The following is a 27778-nucleotide window of genomic DNA, read 5'->3' as shown; positions in this document are numbered from 1 at the left end:
ATTTCTGAATCCAGCTTGTACATCTGAAAGTTCTTGGTGCACATACTGCTGAAACCTAGCTTGTAGGATTTTGAGCATAACCTTGCTAGCATGTGAAATGAGTGCTATTGTGCGGTAGTTTGAAAATTATTTGGCATTGCCTTTCTTCGGGATTGGAATGAAAACTGACCTTTTCCAGTCCTGTAGCCACTGCTGAGTTCTCCAAATTTGCTGGCATTTGTACTTTAACAGCATCATTTTTTAGGATTTGAAATAGCTCAACTGGAATTCCATCACCTCCACTAGCTTTGTTTGTAGTAATGGGCCCACTTGACTTCACACTCCAGAATGTGTGGCTCTGAGTGAGTGACACATACCCATCTTTGCATAAAATGTTCCTTGGTATCTCCAGTTTTCTTGAAGAGATCTCTAGTCTTTCCTATTCTATTGTTTTCCTCTGTTTCTTTGTATTGTTCACTTAAGAAGGCTTTCTTATCTCTCTTTGCTATTCACTAGAACTCTGCATTCAAATAGTTATATCTTTGCCTTTCACTTCTCTTTTCTCAGCGATCGATTTGTAAGACTCCCTCAAAAGCCACTTTGTCTTCTTGCATTCATTTTTCTTGGAAATGGTTTTGGTCACCACCTCCTGTACAGTGTTATGAACCACGGTCCATAGTTCTTCAGGCACTCTGTCTACCAGGTCTATTCCCTTGAATCTACTCGTCTTTTAAGAGATGGTTAATAAAATGCATTGTTTTGGGAAGTATTATGCCATGATTGAGTCAAAGTCACTTTTTTTCCCCCGACTTGTAGTTTGACAGCCTTCAGATAACAATACAAACTCATAAGTTTGATTATTTTTTGTTTTTAATTGGGATAATGCCTAATCTTTAGACCTACTATTTCACTGAATTTCAGCTTCAGCTCTGTTAGACTTGACTCATCAATCTTTTAATCCAGAAAAAAGCTATTTTGAATATTAACCAAATCTCACTTATCTTCAACCTTTTTATAATATGACTTTTCTATAATAGCTTCCTCTTTAAATCCTGTATTACTTCTTTTAACAAATAACCATCTATCAGGTATTAAACAGGTGAAGGACATTATTCCTTTACCATTCATATTTTTTTAATTTGCCTGTGTTAGGTCCTGAGGCAACCTGCCTTGCTGTTTCTCACAGCACATGTGAGAACTGTGTCAGTGACCAGACAGTTGTGGGTCAGTGTAATGAGTGCTGTATTGGAGGTGAGCCACAGGGACTTGTGGCTTTAAACTTCAGGCTGGAGGCTTTCCTTCATAAATCCATCTTTGAAAGGGAGCCAAAACTAGGGTATTCCTAAAGGAGAAATTATGGAGTGTAGTCAGAATTGCCCACAGATAAGAGTTCATGTCACCAACTTCAGGAGGCCATCATCATCTTCTTTTCCAAAAGATTGGAGTTTAGCTGATGTACAAAGTTGTGTTAGTTTCATGTGTACAGCAGAGTAAGTCAGTTATACATACGTTTATATCTATTCTTTTTCAGATTCTTTTCCCTTAGATTATTATAAAATACTGAGTATAGTTCCCTGTGCTGCAGTAGGTCCTTGTTGTTTACCTGTTTTATATATTGTAGTATGTATGTTTTAATCCCAAACTCCTAGTTCATATTTGTTGAGCGTAATATATGTTGAACTGTCCCCCAGATTTAAACCCTCAAGCTGTTCTAATATTATAAGGAACCTGTCTTATTATAAGGAAAAAGTCAGTACCCTTTTCCTGACTCAGAGCATTGTAAATTCTCAGGAGGAGGTAGGATGTTGAGTCAAAGTGAATAAACAGTTTTGATCCTTGGTACCCGAACACCATGGTCACCATTTTAATCAAGGTTATCTATGCTGTATTATCACTTCTGAGAACAATTAGTTTGGGGAAGACAGGCCATGCGGAGAGTAAGAGCTCCTCTTCAGCACTCCCACACATTCCAGGGCCATCTCTGACTTACGTTTCATAACTCTGGGTGGCGGACTGTTCTGTGAAGATAACTCCTGCATAGAACTCACACACCTCTTACTGCCTCAGCTTTGGTTTGTTTTTTGTCTAGGCCTTTTTTCTCCCCTTGACTTTTGCTCCTTCTGTTGAATCTCTTGTACTGTTTGGTTGCCCCTCAACATCTGGGTTTTCTTTATTGCAGAGCCTCCCCATGCTGTGTATAAAACTGTCTTATATGAAAATGACTTGTAATGAAAAATCACCACTCTGCTTTTTATCTCCATTGCCACTGATTGTATGACTTTATTTGCTTAACCTCCTTGAGTCTCAATATTCTCATCTGTAAAAGGAGCCTGATAGGGTTGTTGTGGGTGGTACATGAGATAAGTATATAAAGCACACAACAGCCTGAATTATTCTAGTGGCACTTTAGCTGCTTGGTGGCAATCACTTTTCTTAAAACACAGAAGTTTACACACGCTTGGCTTTTAATCTTTTTGAAAAAAAAAAATTTTTTTTTAATCTTTTTGAAATTTTGTGCCATTTCGTATGCCCTGTGATTATCTCCCGGCCCCCACCCCCCATTTTTCTGGCGCTTTGCTTTCCTTTTTTGCTGAGTGTTCAGCCGTAGTTGTTTTGCTTCTTTGATCATACCAAGTACCCATTTACCCAGGCATGTCCATTCAGCAGATACTCATGGATGGTTTCAGTGTGCCAAGCTCTGTGCTAGGTTTTGAGATAGAGAGGTGCTCTCATTCAAGGAGGGGAAAACACAGGGAAGCAGCCAGCTGGTAGGGGGAGTTCTGTAATGCTATTACTTTAAGCATTATGGAAACCCAAACCCACGTGAAGGAATTTTAAATTTGTTTGATAAGATCAGAAAAGTAGGTTAGCTTTTAGCTGGACCTCATTTGGTAAAAGAAATTTCATTTCAGACAAAAGGAGCTGTTATATACAAAGACGGGTAAAAATGTAAGGTACATATAGTCACTAGGAAGTCAAAAGAAAAGGAAGAGCCTTTCTTTCAGATGTGAAAAACTGCTTGCGGCAGTGCTTACGTTATTTTCTTTGCATATATATGCAAAATGAGAGCAAATGTAGGGGTTGGGTAGCACACGCACTTAGAGACAATATGTGGAAAGTGCATGTTGTTGAACTGAACTTCGTTCTGTCAATTTTCCCTCCATTTGCTGTGTTTCTTCCCTTTAATCATTTACTGTATGTCAGGCACTTTACCACAGGTGTCTCTCTTAATCCATACAACTTTATGAACTAAGATTTTCCTCATTTAACAGATGAGAAAACTGAGACTCAAAGATGTTTAAAAAAACTGAAACTAAAAAATTTGTTTAAGATGTATAGCCTTTAAGTGGTTGAACTCTTCCTCCGAACCCGTGTTATCTCCAAAGTTTCTGTTCTCTTCACCCTTAAAATGTGGAGCTGCAGCCAAAGAGCCTTAGACTAGGTCCACCCAGTAAACTGCTGAGCAGTTGGATGACGGGTACAGGCAGCCAAACTTTCTAAGTTTTATTTCCTTCACCCAAGAAATTGAGTGATTGGAGCAGATGAATCTACACTTCCTTTTAACCTTATGATTTCTTCTTAGGCTCCTTCCATCTCTTTGGTTCATATCTGATCATTTTGTTCAGCCAAGTATAAGTTACGTGATATAGTAGAGATAAGTTCTGATCTCCAGGTTGCAAAGACATGGCTACTTGGAGTTGTTTAAAATCACTTTTTTTAAAAATTCTATATTTATTCACAAGTTCTGTGAACTTTGCTATCATCTAGCTTTTTTTTTTTTTTTTTTGAGAAGGCAATGGCACCCCACTCCAGTACTCTTGCCTGAAAAATCCCATGGACGGAGGAGCCTGGAAGGCTGCAGTCCATGGGGTTGCTGAGGGTTGGACAGGACTGAGCGACTTCACTTTGACTTTTCACTTTCATGCATTGGAGAAGGAAATGGCAACCCACTCCAGTGTTCTTGCCTGGAGAACCCCAGGGATGGGGGAGCCTGGTGGGCTGCCGTCCTTTGGGTCGCACAGAGTCGGACACGACTGAAGCGACTTAGCAGCAGTAGCAGCAGCAGCAGCTTTTTTAAAAAATATTATTATTATTATTATTTTACTTTACAATATTGTATTGGTTTTTGCCATACATCAACATGCATCTGCCACGGGTGTATACGTGTTCCCCATCCTGAACCCCCGTCCCACCTCTCTCCCCATACCATCCCTCTGGGTCATCCCAGTGCACCAGCCCCAAGCTTCCTGTATCCTGCATCAAACCTGGACTGGCAATTCGTTTCTTATATGATATTATACATGTTTTAATGCCATTCTCCCAAATCGTCCCCCCTCCCTCTCCCACAGAGTCCAAAAGACTGTTCTATACACCTATGTCTCTTTTGCTGTCTCGATACAGGGTTGTCGGTACCATCTTTCTAAATTCCATATATATACATTAGTATACTGTATTGGTGTTTTTCTTTCTGGCTTACTTCACTCTGTATAATAGGCTCCAGTTTCATCCACCTCATTAGAACTGATTCAAAAAATCACTTTTGAAATAAAAACAGTGATTGCCTCTGGGAATGTGGGAGAAGGAGATTGCCTAGGAAAAGACATGACAGAGGTTTTCTGGGATAAAGAAAATGTTCTATATCTAGATAGGAGTTGGGGTTATACAGGTGTACACTTACATGTTTCTGCAGCTTCATTGTATGTACATTTTGTACCAAAAAAAAAAAAGTTATAAGCAAATACTGAACTCTAGCTAATGATATGCCTGCTGAAGTATTTGAATTAAGTATACAGTTCAGTTCAGTTGCTCAGTTGTTTCCAACTCTTTGCGACCCGATGGACTGCGGCACACCAGGCTTCCCTGTCCATCACCAACTCCCAGAGTTTACTCAAACTCATGTCCGTTGAGTCGGTGATGCCATCCAGCCATCTCATTCTCGGTAGTCCCCTTCTCCTCCCACCTTCAATCTTTCCCAGCATCAGGGTCTTTTCAAATGAGTCAGTTCTTCTCATCAAGTGGCCAAAGAATTGGAGTTTCAGCTTCAACATCAGTCCTTCCAATGAATATTCAGGACTGACTTCCTTTAGGATGGGCTGGTTGGATCTCTTTGCAGTCCAGGGGATTCTCAAGAGTCTTCCAACACCACAGTTCAAAAGCATCAATTCTTCGACACTCAGCTTTCTTTATAGTCCAACTCTCACATCCATACATGACTACTGGAAAAACATAGCCTTGACTAGACGGACCTTTGTTGGCAAAGTAATGTCTCTGCCTTTGAAGAAGCTGTCTAGGTTGGTCAGGCTTCCCTGGTAGCTCAGAGGGTAACTTTTCTTCCAAGGAGCAAGCATAATTTAATTTCATGGCTGCAGTCACCATCTGCAGTGATTTTGGAGCCCCAGAAAATAAAGTCTGTCACTGTTTCCACTGTTTCCCCATCTATTTGCCATGAAGTGATGGGACTGGATGCCGTTATCTTAGTTTTCTGAATGTTGAGTTTTAAGCCAACTTTTTCACTCTCCCCTGTCTTTGACTTTCATCAAGAGGCTCTTCTGTTCTTCTTTGCTTTTTGCCATAAGGGTAGTGTCATCTGCATATCTGAGGTTATATTGATATTTCTCCTGGCAATCTTGATTTCAATTTATGCTTCATCTGTACACTTTAATTTGTACAGAAAGTGTACAATTGCCTGTAATTTACTTTAAAATGCATGAAAGAAAAAAAAAATAAAATGCATGAAAGGTAAGCTGTATTAATGGATGGAAAGAGAAATGGGTAGTTGAAGACATACATGATAAAGTATGAAAGTGAAGTTGCTCAGTCGTGTCCAACTCTTTGCGACGCCATGGACTGTAGCCTACCTGGATCCTCTGTCCATGGGATTTTCCAGGCAATAGTACTGGAGTGGATTGCCAGTACTCCAGGGGATCTTGCCAACCCAGGGATTGAACCCCAGTCTCCCGTGCTGTAGACAGACGCTTTACCGTCTGAGCCACCAGGGAAGTGATAAAGTATAGTACAGTGTTAACAATAGAATCTAGCTAGTGCATGTATGGCGCTCACTGTAAAATTCTTTCTAATTTGCTATCTATGTAAAAGTTTTAAGAATAAAATAAATACATATATGTTAGTATTAAATACAATAAATTCTTGAGGAGAAAAATCACTTTAAAAATGAGCTGACAAAATTTCATATCTCCAGCCTCCTCGTTTGAATGGTCTTTGTTAGTACCACCCAAGGCTCTAGTTAGACTGTCATGAGTTTAAGTGACCTGATTTAAACAACTCAGGGAGATCTTTGCTTTCCTTAGCCAATCTTGTAGGTGGGGCAGGTTCCTTCCCTTAGACATTTCAAACTAGTCTAAGTGTCCCTCAGAGCTTAAGCTTGCCAAGCAAAGCTCATCTCTGTGGCTGTTTTGAGTCAGTAATAGTTATACCCTATTTCTAGAAGCTAGTATCACCAGCAGCCAAAGGTTAAACTTTTCTTCTCCTCCCCTTTCCTACCCCAGATATAGCCTCGATCAGATGAGGTTTGTTAAGGAAAAAAAGTTCTTTGGTTTTGTGCTTTGTTTTCAGTCTACCACTTGTTTGAGATGCCTTATATTTCTTTCACAAATCACACTTCATGCTTTCACAGCACTTTAGTTGGAGACAACTTCTCATTGTGCTGGTTTGAGTTCTGGCACTTCAGAGCATCTTCATTCTGAAGATTATTTGGAGCAGAGAGCTTTTCTTCTCTTCGTTGGTTAAGCCTTAGCTCCTCCCTGTGTGTTCAGTCACTCAGTTGTGTCCAACTCTTTGTGACCCCATGGACTGTAGCTGGCCAGGCTCCTCTGCCCGTGGGATTTCCCAGATAAGAATACCACAGTGGGTTGCCATTTCCTACTCCAGGGGGTTTTCCAGACCCGGGATCCAACCCACATCTCCTGTGTCTCCTGCATTGGCAGGTAGATTCTTTACCACTATGCCACCTGGGAAGCCCTAGCCCCTACTGGTACCCAAATTGAGTATACCATCCAAGTTGTGTTTGAAAATACTGGCATTAGGAGTGTATGAACTCTTGTGCAGCAAAAGAAGAGAGGAGAGGTGCTTGGAACAATGAATTCAATCATGGGATACCTGGTTTATTTTTTTTAAATACAGTTAAATAGGTAAAATATGTTTTGAATTATTTTGTTCTTTTCTATAACTGATGACAGTAATTAATCACAAGTCATTTTACATACTGAAAACACAAGTTATTGACATGCTGTATGTTTGAAAATAGAGTATAACAAAATGACATTTTACAAAATTTAAGTGAAACAGACATTTGACATAAAATTGGAGTTGGAGGGCAATGGAGAGAGGGGGATAGAATACTTCTTGAGTTTCACATGAGTCTCTGGCACTCAATAGAGAGTATTTTTATTTAAAACCCACAAAACTGATGGGCAGAGGAAAGGAGAAATTTGATTACTTGAGAGTTATCCTAGAAATTGGATCTGTAAATTTACATGAATCCCTGAAACGGGCAGGTGTATGTGAGTGCCAAATAATGTCTGAACTAACCCAGAAAAATTCACTTTTCTGCATGACTGTGTGAAAGCATTGGTTCCCAACAACTTTCACGTTTATAAGGATTTTTTTTTTAAGGACTCACTACACATTGGGCAAGCAGCTCTGTAGTCCAAAAAGTACTGGCTGGATTTAACGTACTGGGGGCATGTGGATTCTGAAAAATGTCGCACCTTGTCTATGCCAGTAAATCAGAGTGTCTATTCTTGATACTGAATCTGATGTCATTGGCAAATTTTCCTCCTTATTGGTAGGGTGATACTCAGAAGGGAGAAATTTTTTCCCTGTATTTTGCTCTCTCTCTGAGGTGTTCTTACGATTTCCTTTTCTTTTCTTTCTTTTTTTTTTTTTAAAGCTATGAAATAATACTGGCAAGTCCCAAGAAAACTAGCTCTGGATTTCATTTTGTCTCTTCAGCTCTGTGTGATCTTGCGCACATTCCTGACATGTTACAAACAGCTTGTGTCTCTGCATGTGCAGTATCCATTTTCAGTGGTGAAAGCCCCAAAAGGAAACAGACTGATTCTTCCATGCACAAACAGCTGGGCAGTTGTGGATGGAATTAATTGCTGATATGTATTGGCTGTGTTTTTCTTCTCTTGTCATTTCCTTTGCAGCTGTGAAAGTGAAATTTGACTTGAAAACAGACATTTCCAACAGTGCAAATCCAAAAAAGTATCAAGATGGCACTCTTCTAATAGAATATCTAACCGCTACCTTTAAGTTGCTCAGTTTAGGGGTTAGATGGGGAAGAGCAAGGGATGGCAGCAGGTGATTCATAATTATATATATGGATGAAAAAATAATTATATCTGGCAGTTGGACTATGAAAGGAAGATTTTAGAATGGATTGACTTATCATATGGGAAGAGTGACCTTATAATCCAGCAGAAGGTTAGATCAGTCAGCACCTACCTCCTGAAAGAGGGTGTTCTAGGCCATCTCTCAAAATATTGAAATTTCAGTACTCCAGACTGATTTGTTGTTCCAGTGTGAGGGAGTAGCAATTGGAGAGGGTAATGTGACAACATTAAAAATATTTTCCCAGTCTTCTCCCAAAGCTTTTTCCGTTGTTTGTTTTAAATGCTGTATAAATGATTATATAGCTTATTTTTTACATGCTGAGGTATTTTATTGAGAAACCTATTTTTTTTATTTCATTGGTTATAGGAGTTCAGTTAATAATAACTGGTTGTGTCTCTGAATGTGCATACAGAAAGTAGTATTGATTAAAGTCATTTTGAACAATAATCATGTTTAATAACAGTTTCAATGACTGAAATTTTAAGCTCTGTTAAAGGTTTTTAGACAGTATATATGCATCCTATTGAATATCTTATTTGGAAATAAATCAGAAAAAATTAAAGCATGTAGTTATTTGAAAAAGTGAGTGATTGAAACTTTTTTAAAAGCCCAGTGTGCATATTAATGATTTTCATCAAAATAATTTCCCCTTTTATGCATTTATTTCAATATCATATCAAAGCATAAATCAAATCCCTTGTTTTTGAAGGCAACTCTTGCTAATTAGTTGATAAGAAAATGCTTTTTTTTTGTTTCTGCATTGCCAGGAGAACTGGAGCATTAGTAGAAAAGGATAGGTAATGCTTGAACGTCTTCAGGTCCCCTGTCTTAGCCAAATAGGCCAAAGTCAAGTTCTAGAGCAGTATTGCTGACACCTTGAGATATGCAGAAGCTGCTGTTGCTAAACTTAGAAGTTGGCATGGTTGGACTTCCTTTATAGTAATCCACTTCCACCTAACGTTCTGTTGGCTGAGCTGCATGATCTACCTTGCATTTTATCTTTACTTTCTTCACGAAAAAGCAGTGTCTGTATTTCATTTTGTGGCAGGAAAGCTGATCTACAAACCTGAAAATTTCCCCCGTTTCTTTGAAGACAGTTAACCAATTAATTTTGACTCTGAGGCACTGCAGAGTGTTGTGGCAGCACTAACGTGCAGTTTGCCCTCGCTGAAGTCGGTCTGGGTGTGTTGTTTCCCCTAGAGTGTGGGCTCCACCCTTGCTCTAACCGCACGGTGTGGATATCTCACTGTTTAAAACAAAGTTCATTTTTAGGGCAGCGTTGCATCAGAGTTGCCACACAAAACCCGGCTTAAGAAAATTACAGCAGCTTCCATTCTTTTTAATAAGTAAGTACAAAATTGTCCATTGTAATCCTGAGAGCTCACAGCTTTAGGGGGAAGCAGAGATAAGATAGATGGTTAATTTTGTGCCAGTTGCTACCAACGTGCAATATTCTTCTTGGGGAGGAGCCTGTGGCTTTATCAATCAACTAAATTTTTCCCTGTTAGTTCACTTGTCTGCTTTTTGGCCCTCTTGAACAGTTTACTGAACTGTTCTTAATTGTTTGGGGGGATGACATTGACTATTTAAGGAAAATACTGATAGTCTCTCATGTGCTAATTGTTAAGAGTAAAATGCTTAAAGTCGTGTTTTACACTGAATATATTGGACTCATTAATAGCATAATCTGGCAATACTGTATTTCAAGACATCATAGCGTGAACTTTGTGTGTAAGAGTGGGTTCATTGAATTAAAAAAAGGCAGCATCTAAAGAGCCTTTATTTCTGTCATAATGATGCTTTGTCCTCCTGCTATTGGGTGTTTGTCAGAAGAGTTGGAGAAGGCTGAAGCCCAAAGTTCTGCTCCATGCCTTGTCTATGCCTCTGTGTTCTTTCTAGCGTTTGTGACGTGAACGGTAAGTTGAACTATAGGAGGTTTATTGTTATTCAGTGAGGGCCACATTCAGCAATAATTCTTTGCAAATGGGGGCTAACTTTTCTTTTTCTCACACTGGAGTTCTGTTTGGAGTTGGGTTTTAAATGCCTGTGAGTATGTAATTCTGCACTGCCCTACGAGGGCACAATCGAAGAGAGGCTGTGCTGTGTGATGTCTCCACTGTTGTCTTCCTCTCCTGCAGGTTCAATGTGTCCCCTTGTGGGGCAGACGCACCCATTTGATAAAGCAAGTTGAATCATATGCCTAAGTTGAAATCTAAAGCTGTGTGCTGAAAACAGATTTTCTGTAAAGCTTGCAGGGGTGACATTGTGTCATCCTTTTTGGACTTGGATTTCCTAGCATTTCTTGCTTCAGCTTCCTCTTGGTTGAATTACTACTCTTTAGTAGTAGTAATGTGTTTAGCTATTTTCTAACATCACAAGGATACAAGAATAAAGTAAAAGCATGGTATCATAGAAAGAAACACTAGCCTGGAAACCAAGAGGCTTTTACTTTGGACACTAGTTTATCTGTGAAATTAGGAATTTGCGTTAGCTCTCTAAGACCTTTTCCAGCTTAGAATACTCTCATTCTCTGGGTAAAAGAACCATGCCTATTCCAGAGATGCTAAAGGGAATGCACTAGATTTGAGAAAAAAAAATGTTTAGATGTTAATCCAGAAACATTCTTACAAATGACGTTAGAACTGAAGCTTTGCTTTAAATAAACTGTATGTTCAGAAATTTGGGGAATTTGCTATTTAGTATCTGAGGAGTAGAATTAGATATATAAATCATCCCCTCAACAAGAAAGTAAATTTTCAAGCTGTAACTCGGTGAATCTCTTGCCACAGGTGTTGTGTAGAAATTTTATTAAATGTTGCCCTGATTCATGGGGTCGCAGATTCATGTGGGCTTCCCTGGTGGCTCAGGTGGTAAAGAATCCGCCTGCTATGCGGAAGACCTGGGTTCAGTCCCTGGGTTGGGAAGATCCCTTGGAGGAGGGCATGGCAACCCACTCCAGTATTCTCGCCTGGAGAATCCCACGGACAGAGGAGCCTGGCGGGCTGCAGTCCATGGGGTTGCACAGAGCTGGGCTGCAGTGACTAGGCGGCAGCAGCAGCATGCTCAATGGACAGTTATTAGTTCTATAGCCTTGGGTAAGTGGCTTTCAATCTTTTAAAAATATATATATTTTGCATCATGACCCAATACATGAACAACATACATACCACTTAATCTCCAAAATAAATTTTTCTTAGCACAAAAAACACAGTGCTGTGTTTTCTATTCTGATTCATTAAGAAAAAAGTGTGTTTCAATCCACTGAGCTAGATGACCTCTGCTGTCCCTTTGAACTCTAGGAGAATATAGTTACTCCTGGACTTTTATCCTTGCTCCAGAGCAAAACTTGGCAACTAGTTTCCTGTTAAATATTGAAGTTAAAAGCTTTTCTAGATAGATTTTATTTAGAACAGTTATAGAAAGTCAGTAGGTGATATCTCATACTCTGTCTTATTTTTTTCTTCTAATTATTATGTAATGTAGAGAAAATGGTTTTTTTTTCCCCCTTAGTCCTATTATATAGCTGCCATCAAATCCCTTCCTCTTTACCTCCAGTGTGCTGTACAAATTTTATTTATGCCCACTGTATTAGTGAAAACTAACATACCATGACATGAAAAGGGTTAGAAAGTCTTTTCCAGAGAAATAAATTGTGTGTCCTGTAGATTAGATACAGAGTATCAAATTAGCCTTGATAGACCCTATCTTTGTTTTCCTCAGAGTTTTCCCAGGGCTCAGTATAAGTTACCTTCTAAAAAGTATTAGTTTTGTACCTTAAAAAATGTACATGGAAAAAGGTGAGACCATATAAAGGACATATGACAGAATGTCTCTTTGGCACCCTAATGTTTGAGCCCTGTGCCCTGGTGGGTATTTTCTTCTCTATTTTTTCCAGAAAATTTCTATGAATATGAGTGGATATATTTTTTAAAAATCCAAATAAAATTATATTACACATAAACCATTGTGTATCTACCTCATTCTTTTTAATGGGTGTGTCTCAGTGGATGGATGGATGTACCATCATTTATTTAAGCATTCATCTTTTGATAGACACCTGGATTATTTCCATGTCTCCCTTATCAGATATACTTATCAGTCTTCTCTCCTGCCTCCATTTTGGGACAGAACCTAGAACCTAGGTGCTTTTGGAAAGGGGTGAGAGTGCTGTGTGGAAATGGAAAAACCCCTCACTTTTGTTCCTCTCGGTAGAACACCAAAGTAGGCCCCACTGTCCCAACTATCATGAATGCCTAAAACTGCCCTGGGAGTCATTTTTCAGCAGATTAATGAAATGACATTGTGTTCAAAGTCTGGTAACTAGAGTGTGAGATTGTAAGTAGGTCACTTAACCCCCTTGATCTTCAGTTTTACCATCTATAAAATGACAGATTGAAATAGATGAGTCTTAATGTCCCTTCCAATTGTAATAGTTACATAGTATTTTTTAATATTGGCTTAAGCTCTAGAACCCAAATTGTATGAAGTTTCTGTTATTTAAATTAAAAACATCTTTTGTGTATATTGTGTGGTCTGTAATTTGTTTGACCTGCCATATGGTCTAAGCTATTTGAAAGTTTAAGAATGTTAAAAAAGAGAAGTTGAATAACATACTGTATTTTACATAAACTCTCCTTTTCTAAAAAAAGAAAAATCACTTTCAGAAGTATAAAACCCTTTCCAGAAGTAAAAGCAAATCTTTTTATCAAGCTTTTGAATACTTGAGGAGAAGATTCTGAGTGAGGTGATGTTTGTTTTTAAAATGGATCTTTGTAATTTTCAATGAATCCAGCCATTCAGAGTTAATCCTAAGGGCTTTGAAACTTGGCTTCAGTCCGCTTGTTTAAATTGTTTTCACATTCTAGCCCTCTAATCCATCTCCTTGTTTCATTGAATGCTAAAATTGATGTTGCTTGACATAGCTCAAGTTTTCTGATTTGGTGCTGAGGAAGCAGCCTTAGAGGTGAACTGTGCACTCCCATCCTGCCAGCAGAGTTATCAAGTTACACAGCGAAGTTACAGAGTAACAGAAGCAGGAGTTTTTGCTGTATCACATGTAGGATGTTTCAGTTCAGTCCAGTCCAGTCGCTCAGTCGTGTCCAATTCTTTGCGGCCCCATGAATCGTAGCACGCCGGGCCTCCCTGTCCATCACCAACTCCCGGAGTTCACCCAAACTCCGGGTGCATCGAGTCGGCGATGCCATCCAGCCATCTCATCCTCTGTTGTCCCCTTCTCCTCCTGTCCCCAATCCCTCCCAGCATCAGGGTCTTTTCCAGTGAGTCAGCTCTTCACATAGGATGTTTAGCATTGCCTATTTCACAATTCTTATAATTCTGTCAAATGAAAGCTATCCTGAAAGCAGAATGGAATAAGAATATCTTCATTTGATTTATATCATTACAACAGAGAGATAAGAAGACATTTTCTTGGCATGAAAGTAGAGGAGTCTGTGTGTGTGTGTGTGTGTGTGTGTGTGTGTGTGTGTGCGCGTGCTGGTGACCCTAGCTTCTTAGCAAAAAGCTTGACATACCTTGAATAAGTGTGCTTCCCTGAAACCTGAGAGATTGTTATCCAAATAATGCTAGTGTTGCATGTTAGTTTTCATGTCAATTGTTTGACATAGTTCAGTTTATCAAAATGTATTGAGGACCTTCTAGGAGCCAAGAACTGCATTAAATAGTGGGAATGCCAGGTGACAGACAGGCTCACCAGAATCTACTAAAATGACAACTGTTATTTCTTCCATTGTTGCAGTTTTCCAGTATCCACTGGTAAGTAGAACTGGGCAGAGAAAGTTCTTCAAGTTTGAGAAAATAAATGAAAACAAAGTATATTTCCGGTATTTAATAAGGGGTATTAATATCTTCTTAGGGTAGTGTCAGTTACTCTTCTGAGTGTGGGTCTGCTGGTGACATCAGTGTCCCACTAATCAAATTCTAAATGAAACACATTTGTGATACGTAATTGAGCCCTCATTTTTGCCTATTGTTGCACTTATTGTACCTTGTATTTTATAATGGCTTAAACAATTGCTTGTATGAAACTAGAAACTGGTCACACCATGTCTTGATGACATATCGCAATATCCTTGTCAAGTTACTTCATCCATTGTGGCATTTACAACTAAGGAAATTCTCCAGAGTTTAGAAATATACAGGATACTTCTGCCTACAGGATGTTGAACAAACTTTGTCTGAAACATTTGAAACCATTGTAGAAAAATAGTCCCAGGATAGCAAAATCAGTCAAGTAGATTGTCGTTTGAGCTGAAGCAGAAAGCTTTTTAAACAAGAGAGAAATAGTCTAATCATTACTCTGGTCTGTTATGTATGCAATCCCAGAAGGGACTGCTTTTTCTACTTTGGAGCCCAGCTTTTGGCCAGGGTCCTGTGACACTCAGTGGGAATTCACTTCCTATCAGGAAACGCTGTTTTTCAATGTATTATCTTGTTGAGACAACCACAGTGGACAATAGGCTATTAATGTATTAGAACAACAAGTGTCATAACTAAGCCAATATTTGCTTTGTTTTGAGTGTTACCCTACAAAAAAAAACTTTGGCCAGGCTTCAGAATATGTTTGACCATCAGTAACTGCTGGACATTTTTCATACTCTCAAAAACGTAGCTGAATAATTTATTCTTCTCTCTCTGTTGATAGGAAGTGAGTAGAGTAAACCTGCAAAAGTTCATCTCCATTATTAAAGCACTTTTTTCTTCTTTGTTCTTTTTAACTGTCATGGCTTTTGTACCCAGCAGTTGGTGCTGCTGCTGCTGCTGCTGCTAAGTCGCTTCAGTCGTGTCCGACTCTGTGCGACCCCATAGACGGCAGCCCAACAGGCTCCCCCGTCCCTGGGATTCTCCAGTATTCTTGCTTGTATTTATCTCTCATTTGGCATTTGTCATAAACTGGCTTGTACTGTCAGTCTCTTTCCATGTAGTTGATAGAGAATTTTGATTCTCGATAGTTAAACTAAAAAATTCTTCAAGGGCAGGACCTAGATCTGTGCTTTATATCTCTTTATACTCAATCTAACAGCTGGATTAGTGGATAAGTAGTTTTTTTGGTTATATTAAGATGATATTTTGTAGCATTATTTGTATCTGGCCTCAGAACACAGTGGTTAAGTATAGATTTTTTAAAATTGCTCTTTTTATACCTTCACAGTTTTTTGTGATTACTTTTCAGTCTGCTACAGACGTTTCACACGTCTCACTACCTCAGCCATCTTGGGTGCCTGGCCATTCGGATCAAACTGTGATTAGCCCAGTTTTCAAGAGTTGTTCTAGATTCTCTGCCCTAGTTTACTGGGGAATGGGATAAGTCAGTAGCCCTACTCACCTCACTCAGTTTAATAAACCCTTACTGAGTAAATATAAGTGGATAGTGAAGAAAGGGAAAATGTTGGCCCAGTTACTGGAGCAAACAGACATAAACAATTCAGAGGCAACACAGACTATGATTAAGTGCTTTGGGGAGGGGGAATGGGGAGGCTAACTCTGATGGAGGAGACTGGGGAACCATCATGGAAGGAGTTGGTTTTCTAATAGACCGCAAGGTGTAGATTAAGATTCGGCTGGATGGAGATGAGCAGGGAAAACTTTCCAAGTGTGTGAGAAATAAGGTGATCAGAGCATCAGTTAGGGAAACGGCTTTGTTTGGGAGAGCCATCATTTTCCTCTAAATCGGTGAGAGATCCTAAAACTTTTTCCATCCTGTTTTCAGACCCTGAATTTTAGAAACCCCTAGTCTGATTCTGAATAATTTCTTTTTTATAGATGGGAATCCAGGATGCTTTTAAAAAAAAAAAAAAAACACTTTAGGGAATAACTAAGAAAATGGTTATGTTTGGAAAATTATGGTAGGTAACTTTGTGTTAACTCAGATGTAACAGTGAACCCAAGATTGTAGTATCCGTATTACCTTTTAGATGTTTAAAATAATACTTTACAACTTTATAGAATACCCTCCCCTGACAGTAGAGATCAAAAGTAGACACAAAGCATTTACCAAACTCTGGAGAGCTACTTAAGTTACCAAGCTCCATGAAGATTGCTTTTTATTTGACAATAAAGTCTTGATGCAGGCTTTAAATCCAGCTAAATAGGCTGTATAGAACTAAACTGTGAGTCTAGTCTTTGTGAGCATCAGAAAAACAAGAATCCTACTCCAAGCTTGAGTGTAAAATATAGCAAGCAATTTAAGTGGACCCTTCAGGCATGTATGAGTGGGCACAAAAAGCTGAGTCATAAAATACATTCTCCCTAGTGAATTACCTTGAAAGTTTAAAAAAGAAGTGTTCTCATTATCTAAAAAAGGTATAAATGACTCTAAATTCTTACGAAAGCACACACCAAGAAAGTCTGTTTTGTGTGTTTTTAACCCTGGATACATACCTGCTGCTGCTGCTGCTGCTGCTAAGTCGCTTCAGTCATGTCCGACCTTTAGCAACCCCATGGACTGCAGCCCACTAGGCTCTTCCATCGCTGGGATTTTCCAGGCAAGGCTACTGGAGTGGGGTGCCACTGCCTTCTCCGGGATACATACCTACAAACCCCTTAAACTCAAGAAACTGATGCTTGAGGCACTAGGTGATTTTTCTTTTTCATGAAAGTTAACATTTAATGTACAGTAGCTTTTAAAATTAGTTTATTGCCAAAACCTTTAGTTAAAATATTTTTTTAAATGTTGTTCATATTTAATCTTCTCTTACATTGAGAGATCGTGTGATCAGCATTCTTTATAGCATATGCTGCTCTAGATAAGGAGAAAAATCTTGAGTCAGATAAATTGAGGGACTGGGGCAAGTCACAGTCTCTCCTGGGACCTGTCTCTTCCTATGGAGACATGAGAGGGTAGTACTTTGTAATAATACTCTTAACACCTTTAAATTCTAGAGATGCTCTTCCTCTTTTGGTTGTAATTAGATAATATTAGGGAAGGCAGTATTTATTTCTTGGAGGAGTTGTCATTTAGATTTATAAATGCTGGTTGTTTCTCTGTTATCCTTACAAAGGTATTTTTCAGCCTCTTGTTTTTAATAAGCTTGCCTCCATAAATTAGAGATGTTGTTTTAATGTTTTCTCTTTTCCACTGAATTTGACATTAGATTTTTTAGATCTTCTTTAACATTTTTTTTTAACTTTTTATTAAGACTCTGTTTCTAGCTGTGGATTAGAGGTTTCGGTGGTAGTCTCTTTATCTTCCCATCATCTTCAGTCTTCTCAATGTTCATGTCTGAAAAGAATCTCAGTCTCTTTTCTCTTCTATGAATTGTCATAAAATACCAAAATGTGTGCACACACATTTTCAGGATTCTTACTCATACTGACTAGGCTTACTTCTCAAGGCTAAATCTTATTTTATACCAGGTCAGAATCTAGACCTCTTTAAATGAATTGACAAGCCTATATGGCAGTAAATCGGAGAAGGCAATGGCACCCCACTCCAGTACTCTTGCCTAGAAAATACAATGGACGGAGGAGCCTGGTAGGCTGCAGTCCATGGGGTCGCTAGAGTTGGACACGACTGAGCGACTTCACTTTCACACATGGGAGAAGGAAATGGCAACCCACTCAAGTGTTCTTGCCTGGAGAATCCCAGGAACAGCAGGGCCTGGTGGGCTGCCGTCTATGGGGTCGCACAGAGTCGGACACAACTAAAGCGACGTAGCAGCAGCAGCAGCAGCATGGCAGTAAATGTCTAACACAGTTCTAGATGAAATAATGAAGCATATGTAATCTAGACATTAGGATCCAAAGGACTCCCCTCACCTCTTTCTAAAGCTCACAGTTACAGTTTTAGATTATACTTTGCAGAAGATAAAATTTAGTTAATTGAGGGATTTTGCTTATTTATTATTGACTTGATAATCAAATTCCTGAGAGTCACACTCTGTACTTCATGCTTTTACACTCCGGTAAACTTGATTGTAAGAAAATACAATCTATGAAAACATACATCTTATCAAGTGGTTCACACTAGAGGTGGGGACTTGGATTTGGAGCTGAGTAGATAGAGGAGGAGTTGGAAACATTTACCAAAGGAGCTTAACTAGGTATAAATTTGAAATGACTCAAAATCTGAAAACCTTGCAGTTGAGTGATGGGGACAGGTATAGTAAAAGGTCAAGATGCAACATAGTGTAGGTTCTGGAGCCCATATGCTTGAGTTTATATCATAGCTACATGCTCACTGGTGTGTGACCTTGGACATGTAACTTTAATATGCTATTTCTTTGTTTGTAAACTGAGTGTGGTAATAGCATCTACCTGCCTAAGGTTATTACGAGGATTAAATGAGTTAAAATATGCCACCTTCTTAAAACAATGTTAGGTAATACAAGATGCTCAGGAAGTGTTGACTACTGGCCATTACCCCTCACCTCCTCATAAAAACATTCAAAAATTGTGTTTTTAAAACTTCTGGTGTAATTTGTTTAATGGGAAAATGCAAAAGCTAAATTACTAAGAAGGATGGTGTTAGTAACAGAGTTGGAATGGCTGAATGCCATTCAGATTTGGAATCCAGGCAAGACCCTTGAGGACAGGACAGATTCCTCGAAACAGGCAGTAGGAAAAAGCCCAGGTGTAAGACTATTAGTGTAAGGGAGGTTGGACAGTAGGTTTCAAACCCTGGCCTGTAGGCAGAGCATAGGAACAGGGTGATTTGGAAAGGGTGGCCATTGGTAGAAGTCTGGATGGGAATTAAAACCGGGGAAGTCTGCATGGCATCAGCAGTCCCCTGCTAAAAGTCAAGATTTGTGCTATTAGGTTACCTCAGGGAACAGTAGAACTGATAGAAGGATCTAAGACTAAAATCTGGGAAAGAGGGTCTTTAGAAATACTTAAAATACTTTTGAAAGTATTTTGGAGTTACCTGATAGAAAAGCAAGAAAGAGATTCCCTGGTGGTTCAAACGGTAAAGGATCTGCCTGCAATGCAGGTAAACCCAGGTTCAGTCCCTGGGTCAGGAAGATCCCCTGGAGAAGAGAATGGCAACCCACTCCAGTATTCTTGCCTGGAGAATTCCATGGACAGAGGAGCCTGGCGGGCTACAGTCTATGGGGTGGCAAAGAGTTGGACCCAACTGAACAACTAACACTTTCACTTTTGAGTGAGTGGAATGGCTAAGAGAGAACAGAGTTTGATTATTAATAATCCGATAAAAGTATTGCTAAAGTGAAAGTCAAACATCAGAGTGAGAGCAGCAGCAGCAGGTCTAACCTGATGCTGAGCTGCTAAACTAGTTTCTTAAGGTTTCTTGTAATCCTGTGGGCCCCCAGAGCTTGGCATGATGCTGAATCTACAGGTTAGGGTTTAGGGTCTAGTCAAGGCTATGGTTTTTCTAGTGGTCATGTATGGATGTGAGAGTTGGACTGTGAAGAAAGCTGAGCGCCAAAGAATTGATGCTTTTGAACTGTGGTGTTGGAGAAGACTCTTGAGAGTCCCTTGGACTGCAAGGAGATCCAACCAGTCCATTCTGAAGGTGATCAGCCCTGGGATTTCTTTGGAAGGAATGATACTGAGGCTGAAACTCCAGTGTTTTGGCCACCTCGTGGTTGACTCATTGGAAAAGACTCTGATGCTGGAAGGGATTGGGGGCAGGAGGAGAAGAGGACGACAGAGGATGAGATGGCTGGATGGCATCACTGACTCGATGGACGTGAGTCTGAGTGAACTCCAGGAGTTGGTGATGGACCAGGGAGGCCTGGCGTGCTGCGATTCATGGGGTCACAAAGAGTCGGACATGACTGAGCAACTGAACTGAACTGAATGTGGGGAAAAGGGCAGAAATGCAGCTTGTATGTACACATGACAGGAAACCTGATGAAAGTGAGTGAATGCCTTTTTAAATTCACTCTTGCTTAATGAAAAGACATTCCATCAGACTGAAATGTTTTATAACTTGATAACTGCCTTAACTGTTTCAGCTGTGATGGAACCAGTAGCGCCCACTGCATCTTTCACTTGTGGTTGATGTTCATTGTGAATCTTCATGGAGTTTTACAAAGAAATTTCTGTTCAGAATCTGACATAACAGGAACATTCTTATCTTTTTGCTTCAGATTTTCTCGGGAATGGTGTTTCTCTGTCTAACATTGTGATAGTTTGTGAAAATCATGCCATCGTGGAAGACATTTATGTTGCATTGCCCTTATATCAAATGTCATTTGGCTTGCTGTTTTGATTTCTGTCATTCCTAAAGAGCTGACTTTGATTTTGCAAACATGTGCTGTCCTCCCCCACTGTTGTGATGGTAAAATGCCTCCTAAAATAGGTGTTATTAGGATGGAAATTCCATTGGAACAGTATGTATGTTAGTTTCCTAGGGCTACCATAACAAAGTACCACAAAATGAGTGGCTGAAAACAACAGAAATTTATTCTCATACGGTTCTTGAGCCCAGAAGTCCAAAATTAGGGTGTCAGCAGGATTGGTTTCTTGTGGTGGCTCTGAGGGAAAATCCGTTTTGTGTCTGTCTTCTAGCCTGTGGTAGTTGCTGGCAGTCTTTGGTGCTCCTAGGCTTGTGGCTGCATCACTTCAGTCTGTGCCTCCATCATCACGTGGCTTTTTCCCTTGTGTGTCTTTGTGTCTACATCTCAGTTTTTTCTTATAAAGACACTAATCTTTATGACCTCATTTTAATTTGATTACAAATTAAAACCTTATTTTCAAATAAAGTCACAGTCTTAGGTAATGATATGAATTTTAGGGGATACTATTCAACCCAGTACAGTATGTAGTAAAAATTTTTAGATTTAAAGCATAATTCATTTGAAAATAATAGTTCCACAGAAATAGATTTAAAAAATTAAAAAAAAATTTTGTGGTTGATAAACATCTCTTTTCATGGACTTCCATTTAAAACCATTATCGGAGTTCTGAATGACAGGTTATGACCAGTATTTTTGGAAATGATTTTCAAGTACTCTTACCTGTGTGTGCCTGTGTGTGCTCAGTTGCTCCAGTCATGTCTGACTCTTTGCGACCTCCTGGACAGCAGCCCACCAGGCTCCCCTGTCCATGGGATTTCCCAGGCAAGAATACTTCTGTGGATTTCCTCCAGGGGAATCTTCTTGACCCAGGGATTGAACCCGATCGAACCGAATGCATCTCCTGCATTGGCAGGTGGGTTCCTTACCACTGAGCCACCTGGGAAGCCCCATTATTACCTGTGCTTAATAAATTACATTTTCATGACTCAGTCTTAGACTTTCCATAGAAAGAAAACAGATGAGGTTGTGATGATCTTGAAATCCTACTTAACCATCCAAAATCTGGTGGGAGGAACTTCTTCAAATCAGATTTCTTTGCAGGAGCTATGTATTGAGTTACCTACAGCTTTTGGATTGACTTTTTACAGCTGTATTTTATAATTTATAATCATAAAATTCATAAATCCTTAGTTGAGATACCTGAAATAGTAGAACAAAATGAATTCTTGGAACTAACTCATACTTTGGGTTCTTTAACATTTTCTGTATGTTTTCCTTTCAATTTTTAAAATAAGAAACCTTGCCTCATATTTTCTGTGTCAGCCTTCCTCCTGTCTCCACTGGTCACAGTGATGACATTAGGAATGGACATTAGAAGCACCATCTACAATAACAACTCAGTTTTCTAGACCAGCCTTTTGGGTGAATGTTTTATTTTGCAAATTCAACTTGTTTTTAATACTGTAATGAACTTTTGTAGGACCGTTTGCATCTCTTCAGAATGAGGAACTAGAATTTCTTGAGTTCAGAATTTTTTAAAAAATAGGTATATGTAAGGTTGGAATTTGAAGGAGTTAAGTTTTATATATAACTTGTATTCTGATACTCACTTTGGAAAAATTTTCCTGAGGTTTCAGAGGAGATATGCAGAAATAGGTAAGAGTGAATTTTCCTCAAACATTCCTCTCAAGAAAATGTCAAAAGTGGCAACTTTAAATTTTTCAAGCTCAGTGCTGCACGAATAAATTTTTTTTTTTAAGCTTTTTTCCAGGACTAAATAGTAAAGAGCCAAAGATTTAAGGTATCTCCAGAAACTGAGAGCAGTGCCTCTTTCTTTAAAAATCATAATCTCCAGTGATTCCACTTTTTAAAACCTCTCATTTATCATGAGCTGTCAGGTTTTGGATAGTTTCCTGGATCTCAATTTAAAAATTTTCACTGATACCAGGGGACTTAATAACAGAAACTAAATGTCTTAGAGGCACATTTGAGTAATCAATCCACTAGTCTCTGTCAACTTTCTCTTAGGGGGGAAAAAAAAATCCACCTTATGGTTTTTTCCTAACCATTTCCAAATACACTTCATGTTGAAGACAAATGATGACTGAAGGGACAGATACAGAACGTTCATCATATTTTGTAGAAAGGAGGGTATAGGCACCGAGGCCATGTGTTTTTGAATTCTGTAAGATACTTAAGAGAGTTCCTCTCTCTCTGGTTGTTTTACTCATCATTTTACAGGAATATATATATATATATATTTATATTTAAAATCAGTTTTATATTTGCTTTTTCAAATGATTCATGTTGGGAGCAATTTGAGCTAAGCCTAAAAAGTGATTTAAGTTTAGGCTTCAGGAAATTACACTTCTTCTGAACTTTTAGTTCATGTCTTCAAGTTTGTAACTCTGTCCCTTGCATGCCCATTAGAACTGGTCAATTTGACCTATTTATAATGAGTTTTTTTTTTTTTTCAGTTTACTGACGAACATTTTTTCCAGTCCTAGCAATGTCTAGGAGAAGGCAATGGCACCCCACTCCAGTACTCTTGCCTGGAAAAGCCCATGGACTGAGGAGCCTGGTAGGCTGCAGTCCATGGGGTCGCTGAGGGTCGGACACGACTGAGCGACTTCACTTTCACTTTGCACTTTCATGCATTGGAGGAGGAAATGGCAACCCACTCCAGTGTTCTTGCCTGGAGAATCCCAGGGATGGCAGGGCCTGGTGGGCTGCCGTCTATGGGGTCGCACAGAGTCGGACACGACTGAAGCGACTTAGCAGCAGCAATGTCTAAGCAAGTGACTTTCTCTCTTTTCCACAGCCCCTACTCTTCAAATACAGAAGACCAGCTCACTGTTCCTTTAAACAGGTAATGTTGATCAATGAAATATTCTTCATCAACTGTTAATACCTTAGTGAGAAAGAAATTAGATTCATTTTGTTTGTCCAACAGTGAATGTCTTTAGTCTTTGAATCACCCTGCTCAGTGTAACCCAGCAAGGACCTACTTGAACAACATGTATTATGATTATATAGAACTACTCTGTGTTCCAGTTATTCAAGCACAGGATATATTTTTCATGTTTGAGAAAATAGTTTATCTTAGTTAGAAGTATTACATTTATTTATAAAACAGTTTGAAGCCAAAATACTCCCATAGCTGTGCTCTCCAACTGATACGTTCCTTTTGTCGGTTTTTTTAATGTATGCTGAGCCAGCTGTCAGTTTCCATTAAGTACAAGACCCTTAGAAACATGAAGCGTTGTTGTTACTGTTATTAGTTTGTTTTATTATTGTTGGCATTGTTTTCCTTGACTTTAAGATAGATTTTTTTAAATTGATGTATAGTTGATTTACAATATTAATTTCAGGTGTGCAACATAGTGATTCCCTATTTTTACAGATTATACTCCATTAAAAGTTATTATAAGATATGACTATAATTTCCTGTGCTATACAATATAATTGTACAAAAATACAATTTTTACAATTTACAATTTTAAAATTTTGCAATTTACAAGAAGTTAAACAAAATCCCTTGTTGTTTATCTGTTTTATACATAGTAGATGGTTACCTCTTAACTCCAGTCCCCTGATCTGCTCCCTCCTCCTCTCCCACCTTTGGTAACCACTGGTTTGTTTCTACATGTGTGAGTCTGTTTCTGTTTTGCATGTACTTTTTTTCTTTAGATTGCACATATAAGTGATGTCGTACAGTAGCTGTCTTTCTCTGACTTATTTCACTAAGGTTAATATTCTCCAGATCCATCCATATTGCTGCACATGGTAGAATTTAATTTTTTTCCCTCATGACTGAGTAGTATTTCATTGTATATCTATGCACCACATCTTCTTTATTCATTTGTCTGGCACTTGGGTTGCTTCTGAATCTTGTGTGTATAAATAGTGCTGCTTTGGACATTGGGGTGCATGTATCTTTTCAATCAGTGTTTTTGTTTTTCTGGATATATACCCGGAATTGGAATTGCTGGGTCATATGGTATTCTATTTTAGTTTTTTGAGTTAAGTTGAATTTTTAACTCAGGCCCAAATCAATAGTATCTTTTCCTGATCAACTGTAGATTCATTGTTTCCTAGACTTTTGTGTTGAAGCTTAGAGTTTATAGTTTTATTTTAAAGGTGTACTCAACAGAAGTAAGGTTTCCCAGGTGGTTCACTGATGAAGAATCCGCCTGCCAATGCAGGAGACACCAGTTCAGTCCCTGAGTCAGGAAGATCCCCTGGAGAAGGGAATGGAAACCCACACCAGTATTCTTGCCTGGAAAACCCCGTGGACAGAGGAGCCTAGCAGGCTATAGTTCATGGAGTCTCAAAGGAGTTGGACACAACTTAGTGACTAAAAAACAGCAATAGGAGTCATTTCAGAAGAACAGAAAAAGGATTCAGAAATTTAAGAATGATTTGGATCAGTTTTAGGATTTTGGCAATAGGCCACAGAGAATTAAATTTATACCAGTTTTTGGTAGCCATACAAGACTTTTTCACTTTACTACTTTGAGAATATTTATCATTTCTGTTTTGGAGCTGAGTATTGTAATTCTAGAATATATTTTCAGGTGCCCAGTAAAGAAAAACAATAATTAAGTTTGTAGTAGCTGTATGTACTTCTAGGAAATGAGATGTTCCATCTTTTTGGTCCATTCTTCCACACCTAATTAAGATCTATAACTGTGAGTTAATTCCTTGTTTGGTAGTCCAAAGCAAATTGCTAAATCTCAGGGTTGTTTTTTTTTTTTTAATCTATACAGTGGAATTACTGCCAACATAATTTTTTTCTGAGGATGGATTTGCTTCATTATACATCAGATGAGATGGTTAGATGGCATCACTGACTCAATGGACATGAGTTTAAGTAAATTCCGGGAGTTGGTAATGGACAGGGAGAAGCCTGGCGTGCTGCACTCCATGGGATCGCAAAGAGTTGGACACGACTGAGCAACTGAATTGAACACAGTTCAATTCACTGAACACTGAACACAGTTAAAGGCCCTCAAGTTTTTTTCAAGTGATGCTAAATTAACTTTAGAGATACAAATGTAAACCTGAACATAATTTATTGTTAACCCAGGGCACAGTCAATGTCATTCTGATAATTCTAATTACGACATAACAGTTATCTGTTAGGTAACAATTACAACTTCCAAAAGAGTAATCATTGCCCAGGTGGTGGTATTCTCATATGGACTTGAGCCAGTTTAAGGACCCTTACCCCACATGTGTTAATTAGTTCCTCTTTGTTTGAAAATCAAAATTGTATGGAATGTTCTGTGATATTTTATGATACTACTCATCTTTGCCTATCTTATTAAACTTCTTGGTCTGCCCATCTCCTAATACTCCTTGTTCTTATGTATCTTATTTATCTGGGTTGCTGAGTACTGATAGAAAAGAAGGCCAACTAATGAGGAAGCAATATTGTGTTGCATAAAGAGCTAGGAGAACTTAGATCACCCTGATGGTGTTAGGTGTATAATCTTGGGCATGTCTCTGAATGAAGACCTCTTTCATTAGTTATCTAATCTAGAAAACTAGAGATTTGGACTGGCTGTTCTCTTAATTTTTGCTTCAAAGCCTGTAAAGAATTAAAATGAAAAAGAGCCTTAATTTACTAGTAATACGTTAGTAGATACTTCTTTTTTTCCCGAGTTAAATTTTTTTTTTAATTTTATTTTATTTTTAAACTTTACATAATTTAATTTTTAAAAGTCTAGTTATTTTTAAAGAAAATGTGTTAGGTCATTTCAGTCATGCAAAGCACCACTATACAGCTACCTCATTTGTGCATCTACTTTTCTGTGCATGCTAGACAGACAATCATAACATTAAGTCCATTTATAAGCACTAGGATTTTTAGGCTTTCTTTATAGCCTGTTCCTCTCAGTCAATAGTATTTATAAAATACTTGTGTATGGTGGGCCTTGTTTTTTTCTTATATTTCATTTGAGGCATAAATTTTGACCATGGGGCTCTCTGTGATTGATATGGTATTACTAATGTTAATATAATTTTATAGCAGTATCTCATACTTGAGCATTGTAGCTTTAGAAAAATTGCTCAACACTTCTGCGTGTAGTTTCCTCTTATCAGTAAAATGTGTTCATTGATTCTAGTCTGAAATACTCCAAGAGAACTCTCAGAATCAGTAGCCATTATAGCGATAAGATCACAATGCTTCATGGGCTAATTAAATCTTCTTCCATTTGGGCATTTAGAAAGTGCCATCTATTACTCAGTGCCACTCAATAGCTTTTTTTTTTTTTTTTCCCTTGGCTTTTATCTACTTCTAGTTCAGTTTTCCATATCTATCAATTTCCATGTCATTTGTATATAAAATTTTGGCTAGCAGTTGAAAGTAATTCATGTATTTTACAGTGTAAGATGAATAAAAACTGCACTGGTGGATCTGATGTGGCTTGTCATAGTTTATGCAGAGTCTAAGTTGTTTTCTAGAACTATAAATATGTTCACAATTTTATAGTAACTTTCATCAAGAAAAACTAAATAAACCAGCATTTGTTATTGTTGTTGTTAACCAAATATGCTGCTTTGAAGTCTTGGCATATATTTGATTGTTGTTTTAAATATGAAACAATGGGCCTGGTACTTGAAAAGTACACCCATCTTTTTGCTTATGTTCTGGAGAAAGCTGTTAAAAGTACCAAGAATTTCAAGTTTGGAAAGACTTTTTATAAGTAATAACTTTTCATAGGATTGTTTTTACCGTTCCCAGCCTAGAAGTAACACAAACCAGATTGATTTGGAAGGAGTTGTGATATAGTAAAATAATTCAATTCAGCCGCTGCTGTGGAGTACTCTGTCCTTGTGGGGACTACAAACATAAGCAGAGAGATCTCAAAAAGTGAAGTGGAAGTAGCTGTGAGTCAAGAAAAAATGAAGGGAAAAAAACCCCTGTTATTAAATAACACGGACAATACTTTCTAAGTATTCAAATGCAGGAAAATTTAGTTATTCCTCAAAGCACTAGTATCTCATTGCTATAATCTGCCATAAATATTATTGTTAAAAAAAAATCAAAGAATCACTTCTTATTCCCTTCCATCTCTCTAGCACATATTCTTCCCCCGATCTCCCTCCCTCCTCTCTCTCACACACACTTTTCCTTTCTATTTCTTATCTGACCATGACTTAAGAGTGCCTAGGGCAGTGTTTTTCAAACTGTAGATTACAACTTAATAGTAGAT

At 38.4% G+C, this 27778-nt stretch overlaps 1 protein-coding gene across 9 annotated transcripts in view; it reads left to right on the top strand.

Moving 5' to 3' along the window:
• Window positions 1–27778, top strand: part of ADD3 (adducin 3) — a 132491-nt gene that overhangs the window by 61621 nt on the left and 43092 nt on the right. For 5 of the 9 annotated variants that reach the window (XM_027529531.1, XM_027529526.1, XM_027529530.1 and 2 more), the window contains exon 2: window positions 23377–23424. The exons of the other annotated variants lie outside the window; for them this stretch is intronic. The gene's annotated coding sequence lies outside the window, so the exon portion shown is untranslated. The remainder of the gene's footprint in view (window positions 1–23376; window positions 23425–27778) is intronic. 9 annotated transcript variants of the gene reach the window in all.

The sequence above is a fragment of the Bos indicus x Bos taurus genome, chromosome 26, assembly GCF_003369695.1.
Source record: "Bos indicus x Bos taurus breed Angus x Brahman F1 hybrid chromosome 26, Bos_hybrid_MaternalHap_v2.0, whole genome shotgun sequence".
Classification (NCBI taxonomy): domain Eukaryota; kingdom Metazoa; phylum Chordata; class Mammalia; order Artiodactyla; family Bovidae; genus Bos; species Bos indicus x Bos taurus.
The sequence above is the reverse complement of the archived record's forward strand: the minus strand, read 5'-3'. Positions and strand labels throughout refer to the sequence as shown.